The sequence below is a fragment of the Acinonyx jubatus genome, chromosome B4, assembly GCF_027475565.1.
Source record: "Acinonyx jubatus isolate Ajub_Pintada_27869175 chromosome B4, VMU_Ajub_asm_v1.0, whole genome shotgun sequence".
Lineage (NCBI taxonomy): Eukaryota > Metazoa > Chordata > Mammalia > Carnivora > Felidae > Acinonyx > Acinonyx jubatus.
This window is the reverse complement of record NC_069387.1, coordinates 103,800,584-103,815,476: the sequence shown is the minus strand read 5'-3', so window position 1 is coordinate 103,815,476 and position 14,893 is coordinate 103,800,584. Positions and strand designations below refer to the sequence as shown.

At 39.0% G+C, this 14,893-nt stretch overlaps 1 protein-coding gene and 1 non-coding gene across 2 annotated transcripts in view; both read right to left on the bottom strand.

Moving 5' to 3' along the window:
• The window catches only part of TMTC2 (transmembrane O-mannosyltransferase targeting cadherins 2), a 397,388-nt gene that overhangs the window by 89,181 nt on the left and 293,314 nt on the right, over positions 1-14,893 (bottom strand). The window lies entirely within an intron of this gene.
• LOC113602958 (U6 spliceosomal RNA) lies at positions 6,233-6,335 on the bottom strand. Its single transcript, XR_003424470.1, has one exon. It is a non-coding gene; the product is annotated as a U6 spliceosomal RNA (small nuclear RNA).

Here is a 14,893-nt window from a genome sequence, read left to right as displayed (position 1 = left end):
TAAGAAAGTGGAGAAGAAGAAAAAGTTATTTCTCAGCAGGTTTTTCTTGGTGCTTTTAGATTTTGTCAGCATTTTCTATAAGCAAGCATTGTGGAGTAGCCACTGGTTGTACAAACTCCTCACATCAAGCACCATTACTCATTTTGTATATTGGCCGATGTTTGAACACGTGTGGTGGTTCTGAAAACCAAGTAAAAGGGACTGTGGTCAGCTGTGACAAATAAGGGAAATGTGAGTTGAGAGGCTCAGTTTCTACCACCATCTCTGTGACTTGTTTATATGCTTGTTCCTTTGTTTTTGTTGGTTAAAAATGATTTACGGAAGGCCTACTGTTTGCTTTGCACAGTTCTAAGTAACGGGGGTATAACTGTGAACAACAGGGTGCTTGGCCTCAAGTCTTAGTTGCAAGAGGCACACACTGAACACATAACCCCATCAGCAGGCGGATTAGTCACAGAGCACTGTGGGCAAACAATTTCTCCAATTCTCATTGAAAGCTGGCCCAGAGACAACAAGCCTGGGTTTGAATCTTGCTGGTTCTACTTACTTAACTGTGTGACTTTGAGTATCTTTTGTAACATCTCTTCTTCCTCATTTGGGAAAGTAAATGTAATACCAATCAATTTTGGAGGGTTGCTAAAAAAAAATAATCATAGGTCATATGGAAATAACTAGCTTCAGATCTGACATATAAAGCTCTGACATTCTTTGATTTTTCTTCCTTCTATCGTTTCAAAAGAATTCTTCCTTCCAGTTTCACTGCCATTATCTTGTTCCTAATTACCAAAATTCAAAAATGCTTTTCAGAATTTCATGTCATGATAGAAACTAAATTTCACAATTTTTCTATAAAATGCTTCTCATTCCTAACTCTCCCTACCTCAAATAAAAGCCCCTCTCACCTCACATCTACCATGATACAGATTTCAGACGTCCTGACTCAATGAGCTTCATTTCACCAGATTAATATTCCTTAAATTAAGCTGTCTTTGCTCAAAAATACTTTATTTTATTTAATTTTAGAGAGACACAGCAAGAGTGTGGGTGAGGGGCAGAGAGATAGAGAGAACCTTAATAAGCAGGCTCCACGCTCAGCACAAAGCCCAACACTGGGCTTGATCCCATGGCCCTGGGATTATGACCTGAGCTGAAATCATAAGTTGGATGCTCAACCGACTGAGCCACCCAGGAGCTCCTGCTCAAAAATATGTTAATAGCTCCTACTTTCCATTCATTCTATTTAATAATCAGTTTAATATCCGAAATCTTCCATAATGTAGCTCAAGTCTTCCTAGATAAATTCTTATACCTTATCAGGCCAATTTCCTCACGTCTTCCCTCAATTATTTCTTCCAGTCTATAATGTTGCTTATTTTTTTGCTTGCTCATATGCATTTTATGCTTCAAGACTTGACTGAAGCCTCACTTTTCTATAAAGCTTTCTGTGATGGCTCCAATGGCCAGTAATTTGCTCTTCTTTTAATTATGATGATATGATTATTTTTAAAAGAGTTATTACTACTGTGCTAGTTATACAACTTAAAGCCTGGGATACTGGACCAAGTCCTATCATATATAAAGTGGCTGGAAAGTGGACATTTAATTTTTGCAAAATTGTAATTCTAGGTAAGTATTTAGAGTTTGGACATGACCACTCAGTCATACATACAAGTCAGTTAAAACAGCAAAAACCCAGTATATTGAAAAAAAAGAGCAACTGACAATGCAGAAGATTAGGAAGTCAAGGACATAAAGCAGAGCTAACAGAATTCTTGGTAAATATTCTTTCTTATTTTAACATCAGCACTTGGAATAGTCCTAGATTAGGTTAGGCACTTTGCAGTTAGTGCCGGTGCTGAGAAGTAACCAGTTGGACCTTGAGCAGCATGAAGGCTATGGGACCAGGAGAGCGCAAGCAGGATAAAAAGAGAGAACAGACATTTTCCTGGACAAGGGCTGCACCTGTATCCCGGAATTAGGGCTTTGGACTGTCAGTATACTTACATTATATTTACATTAGTATATTATTTGTAACATTATACTGAGTATTAACAACATACACACAGATAATATTATCTAAACTCATGGAAAAATCATTCTCAGTCAGGACTAGGCCTTGTCAGGTCCTCTTCTGACTGGCAGCAATAAAATGTATACATGCTAGATAAATATTTAGTAAAGTTTATATAGCCTTTGTGGGATTATATACAGTACGGCATTCATTTTCACCTTATTTTGTTTTCTAATTAAACTGGATGCTACCACCACTGTTTAGAAGCAGGTGCCCACCCAAGAGGGTGTACAAGGCAAGAAGCACCTCTTCTGATGGCTGATTAATACTTTTCCCAACTACAAAACATACAAATATGAAAATACATAAATATTTTTATATACATACATACCCTACCCCGAACATTCTTAACTCCCACTTAGAGCATGCAGGAATACTAGTATAAGAGAGAATTATACTATCTTGGCTTTAGCTTGAATTATTTTAGTTTAAAAGGAAACCGTGCCACAAATTTTGTATATATATTTTTAGTAATAAATTAGCCATTATATCAATATCAACCACTCCCCATAAAGTGTGTCCTGAGCCCTAGCTCAGAACTATTTTACTGAATGATACCAGAAAACATCAAGACTTGGCATTATTGCATCACATTATAAATATAAATATATATTTAATACAAAATCTATTTAATATATAAAATAGTTTTATAAAATATATTATTTTATATTTAATATAAAAATATATTTAAATACATATAGAAATATATTTATATATTAATATAATCAGTGTTATTAACCTTGTTCTATGAACAAATTATTCCCATAAGACTTCACCTGTCCTTCAATAGTCATCCAAATATATGATAAATATAATAACCAGTCAATAAATTAACAGGCTTTCACTATTGTCTTTATGTAACTTAACAGCTTATAGTTACCCCTTAGTTATTTAGTTCACGTGTTCACACATTGTCACTAAAGTACAGAGTTGTGCACAAACCAGTAATTTTTCCATTTCACATCTGGAAACTTAACATGAACTATTGTCTATGAAACCATAAAAACAGTTCCTTAGAACAAGCCCAATTTCAACCAAATATTTATATTGTAACCAGGGACTATCTGTGTCTTCAGTGTTCATAAGAATACCAGTTGGAATAACACAAAAAACAAACCAGACAATTTCCCTCTAGTGTCCCTGTTTCTTCTTGAAAGGCTGCTGTAAGTTCAGTATGGAAGCTTCCTGCAGTTGTGTCTCTAGCAGCCATTTCCATACATTTTAGTGTTTACTCTTTGAAGATGTTTGATAATTGTGAATGCTGGTCATTTTTCACAACCAATGAAATTCACATCTTCATTTCACATTCAATTGTCAACCTATATGGACAATACCTAAGAAAGGGAAGTAGCTAAAACAGGCCCAAAAGCTTGTGTAGCTTGGTAAACGTGTTATTTAAACATGGATGGTGGTTTGATGAGTGCAAAAAATAACTAAAAAGATACTCTTGAAGGGTTAATTTGTGAAGACCATCATTTACAAATGGAAAGAGAATTATTTGATGTTTTATCTTAACACCACAGTGTTTATATATGAAGTGTCTTTAGGAAATAAAGTGTTTCCTCCTCAAAATACAAAAAAAAATCATTTAAAAATGACTAGCACTTCAAATAACTTTTACAAATGAAGATGATTTATATCAAACCATTTAATTCTCATATCCCTCCAGGTCATTATATATTATCAACCAGAGCTAACTCTAGTTAGAAGCAAAGTAACATGACAGGGACGTGGTAACTTTCATGAAGAAATATTTCATCTCCATACTACTATATTTCCCCCATCAAAATATCAGACACCTAAAATTTGACCATGACATTTTTTTTAGGGATGGAATAATATTTCTTCTAAAAAGCTTTAAAATACAATAGAATAAGACAGAAAAATGAATGTGGCTGAGTAGCTTACTGATACTAGTTTATGTTTTCCCTCCCTAAATTGTCCTCCAAGTCCCCCTTTCTATAAATGCCAGGCCTTTAGTGACCTCTTTTCCTAAACATCCCAAAGCAGAAGTTGCGTGAATACACTTGGAATATTTTGTATAAGGCCTAAGCTCATTGAAAAATTATGTCAAATGACACTGAGGGAAGCTAGCAGTGACAGGGCGTGCCCCACAATGATCAGGGGCAGCATATGGAGTGCATGGCAAGAACTCCACAGGAAAGGATGATCTGTGGTTTGCCTAGGCAAGGCTGGATCCCAGAACAAAAACTCCCAAACTGAGCAAACTTCCCTGAAACCAAATCCCAAGTTCTACTGCTGAGCCATCAGACTTCACGTTAAAGGTATCAACTTAGGCCAACTCGAACAGGGCAGTCTCTTTCCCAGCTTTTTTGAACAGCATTGAGCCTCTCAGATTTACATGAACCTTTGGAAGGGGAAGAGGCCACAGGAACTAGCTGAAATTAAATGGCTGACCAAGTGGGATGAAAGACTGTAATGGACTGAATTTCGTTCAAGTAAGATAAAGAAGTGGATTGTCCACATACAGCTGAGTCTCTAGACTGAAAGTCATATATATTATAGGAATAATAAGCACAAATAAGCAGTTTGCAAATACCAAAAAATAATGGCTAAAATCCCTATAAAAACATGGTCAACTTACTCAATATTCAATTTACCTAAAAATACAAATTAATGCACTGAGATGTCGTTATTCATCTATCAATGAAGTTTCCACAAAATAACAGAATTCAATACTGCTGTGGATTCATAAAAAACAGGTACTCATTTAACACATAGAAAAAAATAATAAAAATTTGGTAATACCTTCCTTGGGAGCAATTTGATATGTATCAAAAGCTTTTAAATCATAGATATACTTTGGCCAAACAATTCTTTTTTTTTTTTTTTAATGTTTATTTATTTTGAGAGAGAGAGCAAGAGAGGGGATGAATGCACATGAGTTGGGGAGGGCAGAGAGAAAGAAAGGGAGGGAGAGAATCCCAGTCAGGCTCCATGCTGTCAGCCCAGCACCCAAGGCGGGACTTGATCCCAAACTGAGAAGGTCATGATGTGAACTGAAATCAAGAGTCAGACACTCAACAGACTGAGCCACCCGGCACCTTTGGCCAAACAATTCTATTTCTAGGCATTGGTTCTAAGAAAATATAAATGCCAAGAAGCAGCTATTCATTTTCATTGCAGTACAGTTTATACAAACTCAATGTCCATCAGCATGGACTTGGTTAAGCAAAGGTCAACGAAATACTATGTAACTATTAAAATAATTTTGCAAAAACTTATGTAAACTATAATAGATCTCCATGACCCATTGCTAAATGAAATAAGCAGATTGGAAATTGTACTTTATGTCTTAATTACATTTTTTTAAAAGTAGTCTTCATGCCCAGTGCAGAGCCCAATGCGGGGCTTGAACTCACGACCCTGAGATCACGACTTGAGCGGAGATCAAGAGTTGGATGCTTAACTGACTAAGCTACCCAGGCACCCCATCCCTTGGTATTTCAAGACTGAGGGGGAGAGAAGTACATATCTAGAGCAGACTGTTAAAAGGTAGTGATGTGTTCCTGTCCAACTCAATTGTCTTGAGAACACAGTAGAAATAAGCCTACTAAAAAAGGGTAAGAGATTCAGAGATGTGACATATCACTTCATAGAACTGCCATGAAACAGGTTCTGTTCCAGGTCTTGGTAATCAAGACAAAGTTTCTGCCCTCCTGCAGTTCATATTCTAGTGATGGAATGGATAGTTTTACACATCCGGAGGTGACACTGTCAGTTACTCTTAAGTACTCTGGTGAAAATTAATACATACTAAGGGAAGAGAACAATATACAAATGGGAGAAGGGTAGAATGATATTTGATAAACTGTTCCAGAAAGACCTTTGTGACATTTGAGAGGTGACCTAAGTAAAGGAGTAAGCGAACCATGCAAAGATTTAGGATGTTTAGAGTTAGGACTTAAAAAGAAAACCAATATGGCAGTAATGGGGTAATTTCCACCAAGAATCACAGGAAATGAGTGTGAGAGGCACAAAGGACCAGATTGTGTAGGGCCTAGGAGTCGTTTGGAATTAATTTTTCTTTTTTGGTAGTGAAAATCACAGCTTCAATACTGGATACCACATGTTGCTTTGATTCATATCATTTCCTTGGTGTTAATCAGCAAAGAGTCGATCAGACTCTGAGAACTTCAAAAAAATATGGAACCCTTTACGAATTTGTGTGTAATCCTTACACAGAATCCATGCTATTCCTTTCTGTATCAGTTCAATTTTAGTGTATGTGATGCTAAAACAAGTGCCAGAATTTCTTTTGATTAGGAAGGAAAACCATGGACGAATTTACATAAAGATACAATGTGATCCAACTTATCTTTTTACAAAATCACTTTACATTTTGGGTGGAAAAGTGTAGGAGGCACAGAAGAGAAAACCGGGAGACTTCTTAGATGGTTAATACTCCGTGAAAAAGATTAGGGTCGGTTAAGAGTCAGACTTTGGCACAGGTCATGCTCTCTCAGTTCACGAGGCTGAGCTCACTTTGGGCTGTCTGTGGTCAACACAGAATCCACTTCAGATCCCCTGTCTCCCTCACTCTCTGCCCCTCCCCCACTCGCATGTGAGCATGTGCTCTCTCTCTGTCAAAAATTAATAAACATTAAAAAAAAAGACTAGGGTGAAAGTAGTGGAAGTGATAAGATGTGGTTAGCTCTGGAATCCGTAGAAGATAGATTGGGTATGGGTATAACCTAAAAACAGAAGTCAAAGATTATTCCACATGTGTGACTTCTGGCACCTAAGTGAATGCATGTTGACTTATTCACATGGGAAAGGGTAGGTGTTGTTAGGAAAGTGAATGCACTGTGCAGTAATCAAGTTCTACTAGATTGAGGTGTTAGGGCAAGAGTACGGAGAACTAATTTAGGTAAGACTGGGCAGATAGGAGGCCGCAGACCAAGCATTGGCAAGGAGGGGAAAAAAAAAAAAAACAGATATCTGGTACCCTGCATGATAAATAAAGGAAGAAAACCTGCAAGAATGCCAAGAAGGGAGGGAGGGAGGAAGGGAGAGAGGGAGAGAGGGAGGGAGGGAGGAAGGAAGGAAGGAGGAAGAAAATAAAAAAGACATAAATGAAAAATAACTTTTAGATTTCAATGCTTTCAACAAAAGAAAAAGTATATATTTTAAAATAACTTTAACTTGATTTTCATAGATACTTAAAATAATTTTAAAAATTTAAACTATTTGTTGACAGCATTGGCATTATGAGTAAAAAGTTAGATTTTAAGGTTCAAATACAAATAGCTAAGTTCTGAAATATCATATAACTGAAGGTGTTTAGCTTACTCAGATTTCCTGTTACAAGTTTTCATTTCCTTTCTACATCTGTTCACTTGCATATTTTCCCTTCAAGCTTAAAGAGGTCATCCACACACACTGAAGTAACATTTCAGTGTGAGATAATTAATTTGATAGGATACAGCCACATCTTAAACTCCATCTGGGCAAATTCCTTAGTCTGTTACACTGCCTTGTTATACTAAGCTCAATGTCAAGTTAAAACCCACATATTACCATAATTTGTTCTCCATCTATAGTATTGGTTGATGAAAATAATATTCAGATATTTTATTAAAATGTCTGATGAAGTTGTGGTGAAGTAAAAATTTTGTTTGAATCAAATTTATAACTACATTACAGATAAATATATCCAAACAATTTAATTTAAAAAAAATTTTAATGTCTATTTCTTTTTGAAGGAGAGAGTGACAGAGCATGAGCAGGGCAGAGCAGAGAGAGAGGGAGACACAGGATCCAAAGTAGGCTCCAGGCTCCAAGCTGTCAGCACAGAGCCCGACGTGGGGCTCGAACCCACGAACTGGCAGATCATGATCTGAGCTGAAGTTGGATGCTCAACAGACTGAGCCACCCATGCACTCCCAATTTACTTTAAAATGATGTGAACCATTTTAAATATTAAAACTGGCTATTTTTAGACATTAGAGTAATGTGTGTAGTTTACCTTTAAATCACAAAAATAGAAAAAATGTGTTTAAAAATTTTTTTAGAAAGTATTTCTTTTTAAATTTTTTTGTAAATTTTTTATATGGTTTATTTATTTTTGAGAGACAGAGAGAGACAGAGTGTGAGCAGGGCAGGGGCAGAGAGAGAGAGAAAGACACAGAATCTGAAGGGGCTCCAGGCTCTGAGCTGTCAGCACAGAGCCCGACGTGGGGCTGGAACTCACAAGCTGTGACATTTTGACCTAAGCCAAAGTCGGACCCTTAACCGACTGAGCCACCCAGGCTCCCCCCAATTTTTTTTAATGTTTATTCATTTTTGAGAGAGACAGAGAGAGAGAGAGAGCACAAGCAGGGGAGGGGCGAGAGAGAGAGAGGGAGACGCAGAATCTGAAGCAGGTTCCAGGCTCTGAGCTGTCAGCACAGAGCCCAGTGCAGGGCTTGAACCCCCAAACAATGGGAGCATGACCTGAGTTGAAGTCGGATGCTTAAGCAACTGAGTCACTCAGGCACTTCCAAAAATATGTTTTCAATTAAAATAATGAACTTTTAGCAATTCCTTAAATTTATTCATTGATTTTCTTAATTCAACAAGTATGTATTGGGTACCTATCATGTACCTATCACTGTGTTAACAATTGTGATGAAAATAGTGAAAAAACATTACCTTTGCCCTTGTGAATCTTCCAAAACAACAGTTGTTATAAGCACGACGAAAAACAAGGGGTGTGGAATATCATTGAGAACAGGTGATTTGACCTAGCCAAATACTCAGAAAAGGTGTTCAAAGGAACATTGCTCCTGTATTGCTCTTTGCTCTAAAAATGTGAAAGAGGTATATGATTAACTAGCTGAAGGGGAGAAAAAGTAGAGACACAGCAGAGGTAAAATCTCTGCGGCAGGAATACAAAACCACTGTGCAGAGCCTGGATGAGGGAGACAAGGATAAAAGGCAGGTCATGTGAAAAGTAGAGCACACCTGACTGGATAGGTTCCAAGAAGCAATGTGTCATTATCTGTTTTGTAAATATCACTCTGAGGGCAGCATGATTACTGGGTTGGAATGGGAACAGAAGGTATGGAGGCAGATTAGTCCAGGCTTTTACAAAAGAGTGATGGGGTTGCTAATGGAGATAAACATTATTGGATTGACATGAGGGATATTTAGATAGTACAGACAAAATTACATGATGAATAGGAGAGAGAGGGCGATGGAGGGAGATGGAGGTAATAACAAGATGACCTCTAGGATCCTGATTGTGAAATCAAAACAAAACAAAACAAACAAAAAACAAAAACAAAAAACAAAATAACAATAACTTGTAAATAATGGAAGAACATTAGGATAAGGAAATAAGATTAGTTTTGAATGCAGTTGGTTAATAAGGCTGAACCCAAAGGGCTGACTGAAGGTAAAGTAAAACAGTAATTCAAGAAAATAGAAATAGTCAATTATGTCAAATGCTGAAAAATCATCCACTGGATTTAGTGACACAGAGATTACTGGTAACCTCAGTAAGGTGTGTTTCTATGAAACAATAGGTCTTGAAGCCAGAAGGAATTGGGGGAAGTGTGAGGGGTGGGGGTAAGGAAGTGGATACCACAATTATAGACAACTCCGTCAATGGCTGGCTGTGAAGGAGAGGGGAAGGGACAATGTCAGCAGAAGGGGAGGAGACACGCTGAGTGCTCTGAAAAAGAGCATAGAAATCAAAACGTAAGTTACAATGAGGCGTAAAAATTAAGGCCTAAGTTTTTTCCCCTTGGTTTCCAAGTGAAAATCAGAAGGGAAAATAACCCCAATTAATTTTTAGATGTCTTAGATAAGTTTCCCATTATGGTCTTGGTCAAATTAAATCTGTCCAGAATTCTTTAAACTGAGTCTTTTCCTTCAGGTGCTCTAACAACGATCAATTCCTACTTTTGTTGTGACACTCAACTTAAATATTCTAATTATCATCTCTTCTGCTTGTAAACCACTTTAGGAGAATCGTTTGATCAACATTTAGCAAAGGGCCAGATACATAGTAGGTGGTCATAAATGCGTAAAAATGTTAAATGTCTTGGAAAAGCAAACAATAAAAACATTTTCTTTTGAGAGTGAGAGAAAGAGACAGAGAGAGAAGGGCAGAGAGAGAAAGAGAATTCTGATGTGAGGCTTGGGCTCACCCAATGCAGAATTCGAACTCCTGAACTGTGAGACCATGACCTGAGCCAAAGCTGGATGCTTAACCAACTGATCCACCCAGGTGCCCCTAAAAACCCATTTCTCAAATGCATACTCTCATTGAGATTGTTGCTTTAGTCACACAAAGGCGCAGACTCCAGGGGGTAAATCTGATCATATAGTGAGGCATGAGTGATACCCAAAACGTCACCCCTACTGTCATTATTGTCAACACCTCCATTATACCAGAGGGGGGAAATCACAATTTTTATTAGCATTCTGTGGTCCATAAGATGGCACCAAAAGTTCATAAAAAAATGGTTTCCAGCAGGAAACTACTAGGATGGATAAAGTGGTCAATGTGATTTGATCTCCATTTAGGGAATTCGTGCAACTGGAAAGCCCCTGAATGTTCTCAACCAGTCCAACCAGTCAGCTGTGCTCTTTGTGCCGTGAGTGCTTCTTGTTTGCCATGACCAGTTTCATGAGTTGGCCGGATCACTCCATCCCAAACTATTGAGCAACAGCATGAGAAGCTCTGCGGATGTTCTCCCCCCACCCCCCCCAGCAGGCCTTGGCTCACACAGCTGAGTAGACACACTTGCTGCAGAAGCTTAAATCCCATGGGGATGGTTAGGAACGCTGCGCTGTGAGAGTGGAAAGGCAGGAGCCTCAACAACAGCTGCTTTGCAGCTGGGTCACAAAGGAGAGCAAGAAATCCCTCGACACCATAAAAGGTAGCGGATGATGGGAAGGCAATCTCTGTGCCTCCATTTGTCACTGGCAGGGTGCCACTGGCTCTCAAATCCACATGCTCTCACAAGAGGATAAAGCCAGATGTAAATAACTCCCTAATTTTATACTTTTTTTTTGTATAAAGCTTCAGCAGTAAAAGATATACAGAGTTATTTAATTTATTTAGAGGCAAAATTTTTGGATGATTTAAGTGGGGTGCTGACCAAAACAGGTTCATTTCCCTCTGTTGTCAGTCAGTCAAAGCACCTGGGTTAACAGAGCTCTATTGGTTACAGTTCCCCACTTAAAAAATGAAATTGGACACAGAATGCAATCATTGGTTAAAAATTCAGATTAAAGGACAGCTAATTTTTTTTTTTTTTTTTTTTTTTTTTTTTTAGTTTATTCATTTTGAGAGAGAGCACAGGGAAGGGGCAGAGAGAGGAAGGGAGGGAAGGAGGGTGCGAGGGGGAGGGAGAGGGGAGGGGGAGGGGGGAAGGGGGAGGGGGACAGGAAGAAGAAGAGGGAGAGGGAGAGAGAGAAGCCCAAGCAGGATCTGTGCTGTCATGAACCGTGAGATCATGACCTGGGCCAAAACCAAGAGCTGGACGCTTAACCGACTGAGCCGCCCAGGTGCCCCAAGAACCACCAAATTCTTAATTCAAGCCATCCTCTTTTGCTTCCACCACTTTTCAATCTATGACAGGGAAGAGGTATTATAGACCGTTCTCCCCCAGAGCCAGTGAGCTGACACTGAGATTGTTGATAGCAGCTGAGACCTTAAGTCAACTGTAGTTTATTTTACGCACTAAATCAATGAAAATCAATGGGGTTGGGATAAACGATCCATTTATCTTCATCTGAGAGTACTTTCAAGGTAAAGATGCCTCTCAAAGGTAGAATATACTAGAAAGATTCCTACACCATCCAGGCCACATGTATATTGGAAGTGTATGCTGTATGAGTAAAGAACTCTGGTTTGCCTCAAACTACCCTGTCTATGCCCACTGTTCCAGAATAAAAATAAAAGCACCCCCCTTCCTGGTGTGGAGAAATATTCTGCAGTTAAACTCATTCTTGGTTACCTCTCACAAGTGTTCACCTAAATTAGAAGAGTCAAACTATGGCTTTTCTAGCACTGCCATGACCCACCAGATGAAACTTCCAGGCTCCATTAGCAGCATCAGTGAGGTCTCACTGTGACCTCAGCTTTCCATCCCTCAACGCACTCCTAACAAAGAGGGCATTAATAAAGATATCCTTCCACAGCACAAGACCATGGGCTATTTGTCAAGCATAATTAAGTTTCCATTTATCTCTGCTTCCCAAAACACATTTTTCAAGCAGTCAGTTGTCTCAGCACATAACAATTCTACTCTTAGAGGTTATACAATAAGAACAGAAACATTACAGAGCGGCTCACTATGTGCCAGGCACCATGCCAAGCACTTTCTGTGTATTGCCAAACTACATCTGAGATACTATTATTATCTGTTTTATAAAATAGGAAACTGAGGCACAGAGAGGTTAAGTACCTTGCCCAAGGTGCAAAGCTACATTTGTCAGGGCTGGGGTTCAAACAGAGACAATCTGGCTGCAAAGTTTGTGTCATTATATTATAATCTTGGTCCCGAAGTTTACCACCAAGAATCATGATGCTGCTTAAAGATGAGCTCTACAGAGTAGCCGTCCACCCATCCATCCCTTCCTCATCACGTATTTACAGAGTGCCTACCATATCCCTGGCATTGTGCCAGGCACTGGAAACGTGAAGATAAATGATCACTCCTGCTTTTAGAAACTGAGTAATACCGTGGTGACTCTGGAAGCAGGTCCTCATCAATTGCAAGATAATACTTAAAAGGGCTCTTGTTAGACATATGCTCGGTACATAAGGAGAAAACAGAAATCAAGACATCTATTCTGCCCGCGTGAGTCAGCGGAGGTCTCAGAAAGGAGGTGGCATACTTCAGCTGGCTCACAGATGGAGGGAAGGCTGGCCAGGCACCAAGACAACTATCTGCTCAGTCCAAGTGTTGGTGGCTTAAAAGTTCTCTTTACAAGATCCGAATTAAGAAAATTATTTAGAAAGTCAGCCTAATGGAGAATTTTCTCCTTACTCTACCATCAAAGGACCTGTAACTTACAAAGGTTAAGTTGACATCAACCAACTCAGAACACATCTGTATGGTAAAATAAGGTTATTCAACAACAAAACTTAGCAAATATCTACTTTCTGGCAGCCTAATGATTCTTGAGCCAACTCCTGAGTAATAATTTTCTGTGACTTACAAAAAATGACATCACGAAAACAGCATCATTTAGTAAGCAACACTCATTCACTTGAACGTCTAGAGTGTGAAGTAGCCAGAGGTAGTACGTATAAGATTACAGGAATCTTTAAACTAGGTGGAAAGGGGAAAATACACGTGCGCACACACACACACGCAGCAAATGGTCAGAGGCTGGCACATTACCAGCAGAACGAGTTTGTATGTATAAATGCGCATGACAAGCATATCGCCGAACTGGCTCGTTCCCAAGTCCTAGCAGTCCAGTGTGCTGACACATACACACATGGGTTTTGGCATTATTACAAAATAAAATTCTCTTTCTCTCTTACAGTCAGAGAAAATGTGTAAAATCACAAGAAAATATGGGCCACTAATAGGAAAACTTGACTACAGAGGTGACACAGAGATGGAGAACAGAACGTCTGAATTTTTTTGCCTTCGGATAGACAATTTAATAGTAGTTCGGCTCGAGGCTCAATTATCACTGTCAACATCTCAGACCCTCTTGACTTGGGTAGGAAAAATGTGTGATGAAGGCCGCACAGAGCTCATTAAGCATCAACCTCCTGAATTGTCTTCATCACGTTCTGAAGGTTAACATTTGAGTTGGCAAGTTTATCTGCGAGACCCAAGAGGGACTGATTTGACACACCCCGTCCTAAGGGCATTTTTGACAAAGCAACGCAAAGGTATACACGAGGGCAGTGTATTCAGCTTGACACCATTCCTTGTACAACTGCCACACACACAGAGGTGGCTTTGGAAGAAACACACTGACCTGCTCAAATGTTCAAAATGGAATACATGTGCACTTTGGGGGTATGGGTGCCTTGTCACGAAAACACAAACATGGTACTTTGAAGAGTTGGGGAAAAATATAAGCTATTTTTATTTTAAAATAAGCATAGATGTGTTATATAATGGTGCCTGGCTGGCTCAGTTGGTAGAGTATGTGACTCCTGACCTTGGGGTGATGAGTTCAAGCCCCACACTGGGCATGGAGCTTACTTAAAAAGAGAGAGAGAGTGGGGCGCCTGGGTGGCTCAGTCGGTTGAGCGGCCAACTTCGGCTCAGGTCACGATCTTGCGGTCCGTGAGTTTGAGCCCCGTGTCGGGCTCTGCTGACAGCTCAGAGCCTGGAGCCTGTTTCGGATTCCGTGTCTCCCTCTCTCTGACCCTCCCCCGTTCATGCTCTGTCTCTCTCTGTCTAAAAATAAATAAACGTTAAAAAAATTAAAAAAAAAAAGAGAGAGAGAGAGAAGTTCTGGCATAGAAAGAAGGATACAGGCTTGGAAATCACATAGATCTGAGTGTGAACACCTCAAGAGTAATCCCTGAGTAGCTGGGCTATTTGGACAAGTTGTTTAAAGTGTCCAGAAATTCAGTACCTCGCAGGATTAACAATGATACCTCCTGATAAGGTCTATAACTGAGACAGATCACGCAAAGCTCTTAAAACAGTGCATGGTACATAGTAAGTGATCAACACATGTTAGCTATTATGATGTTTGTGTAATAGAAACAGCAGTAGCTACTGTTCAATATCTTAAAAGGATTAAGTGAACTAAAATCTATTTTAAAAAGCATAGCACAGCAACACATCATAAGCACGCAAAGAAAAACTTGGTTCTCTTCTTAAC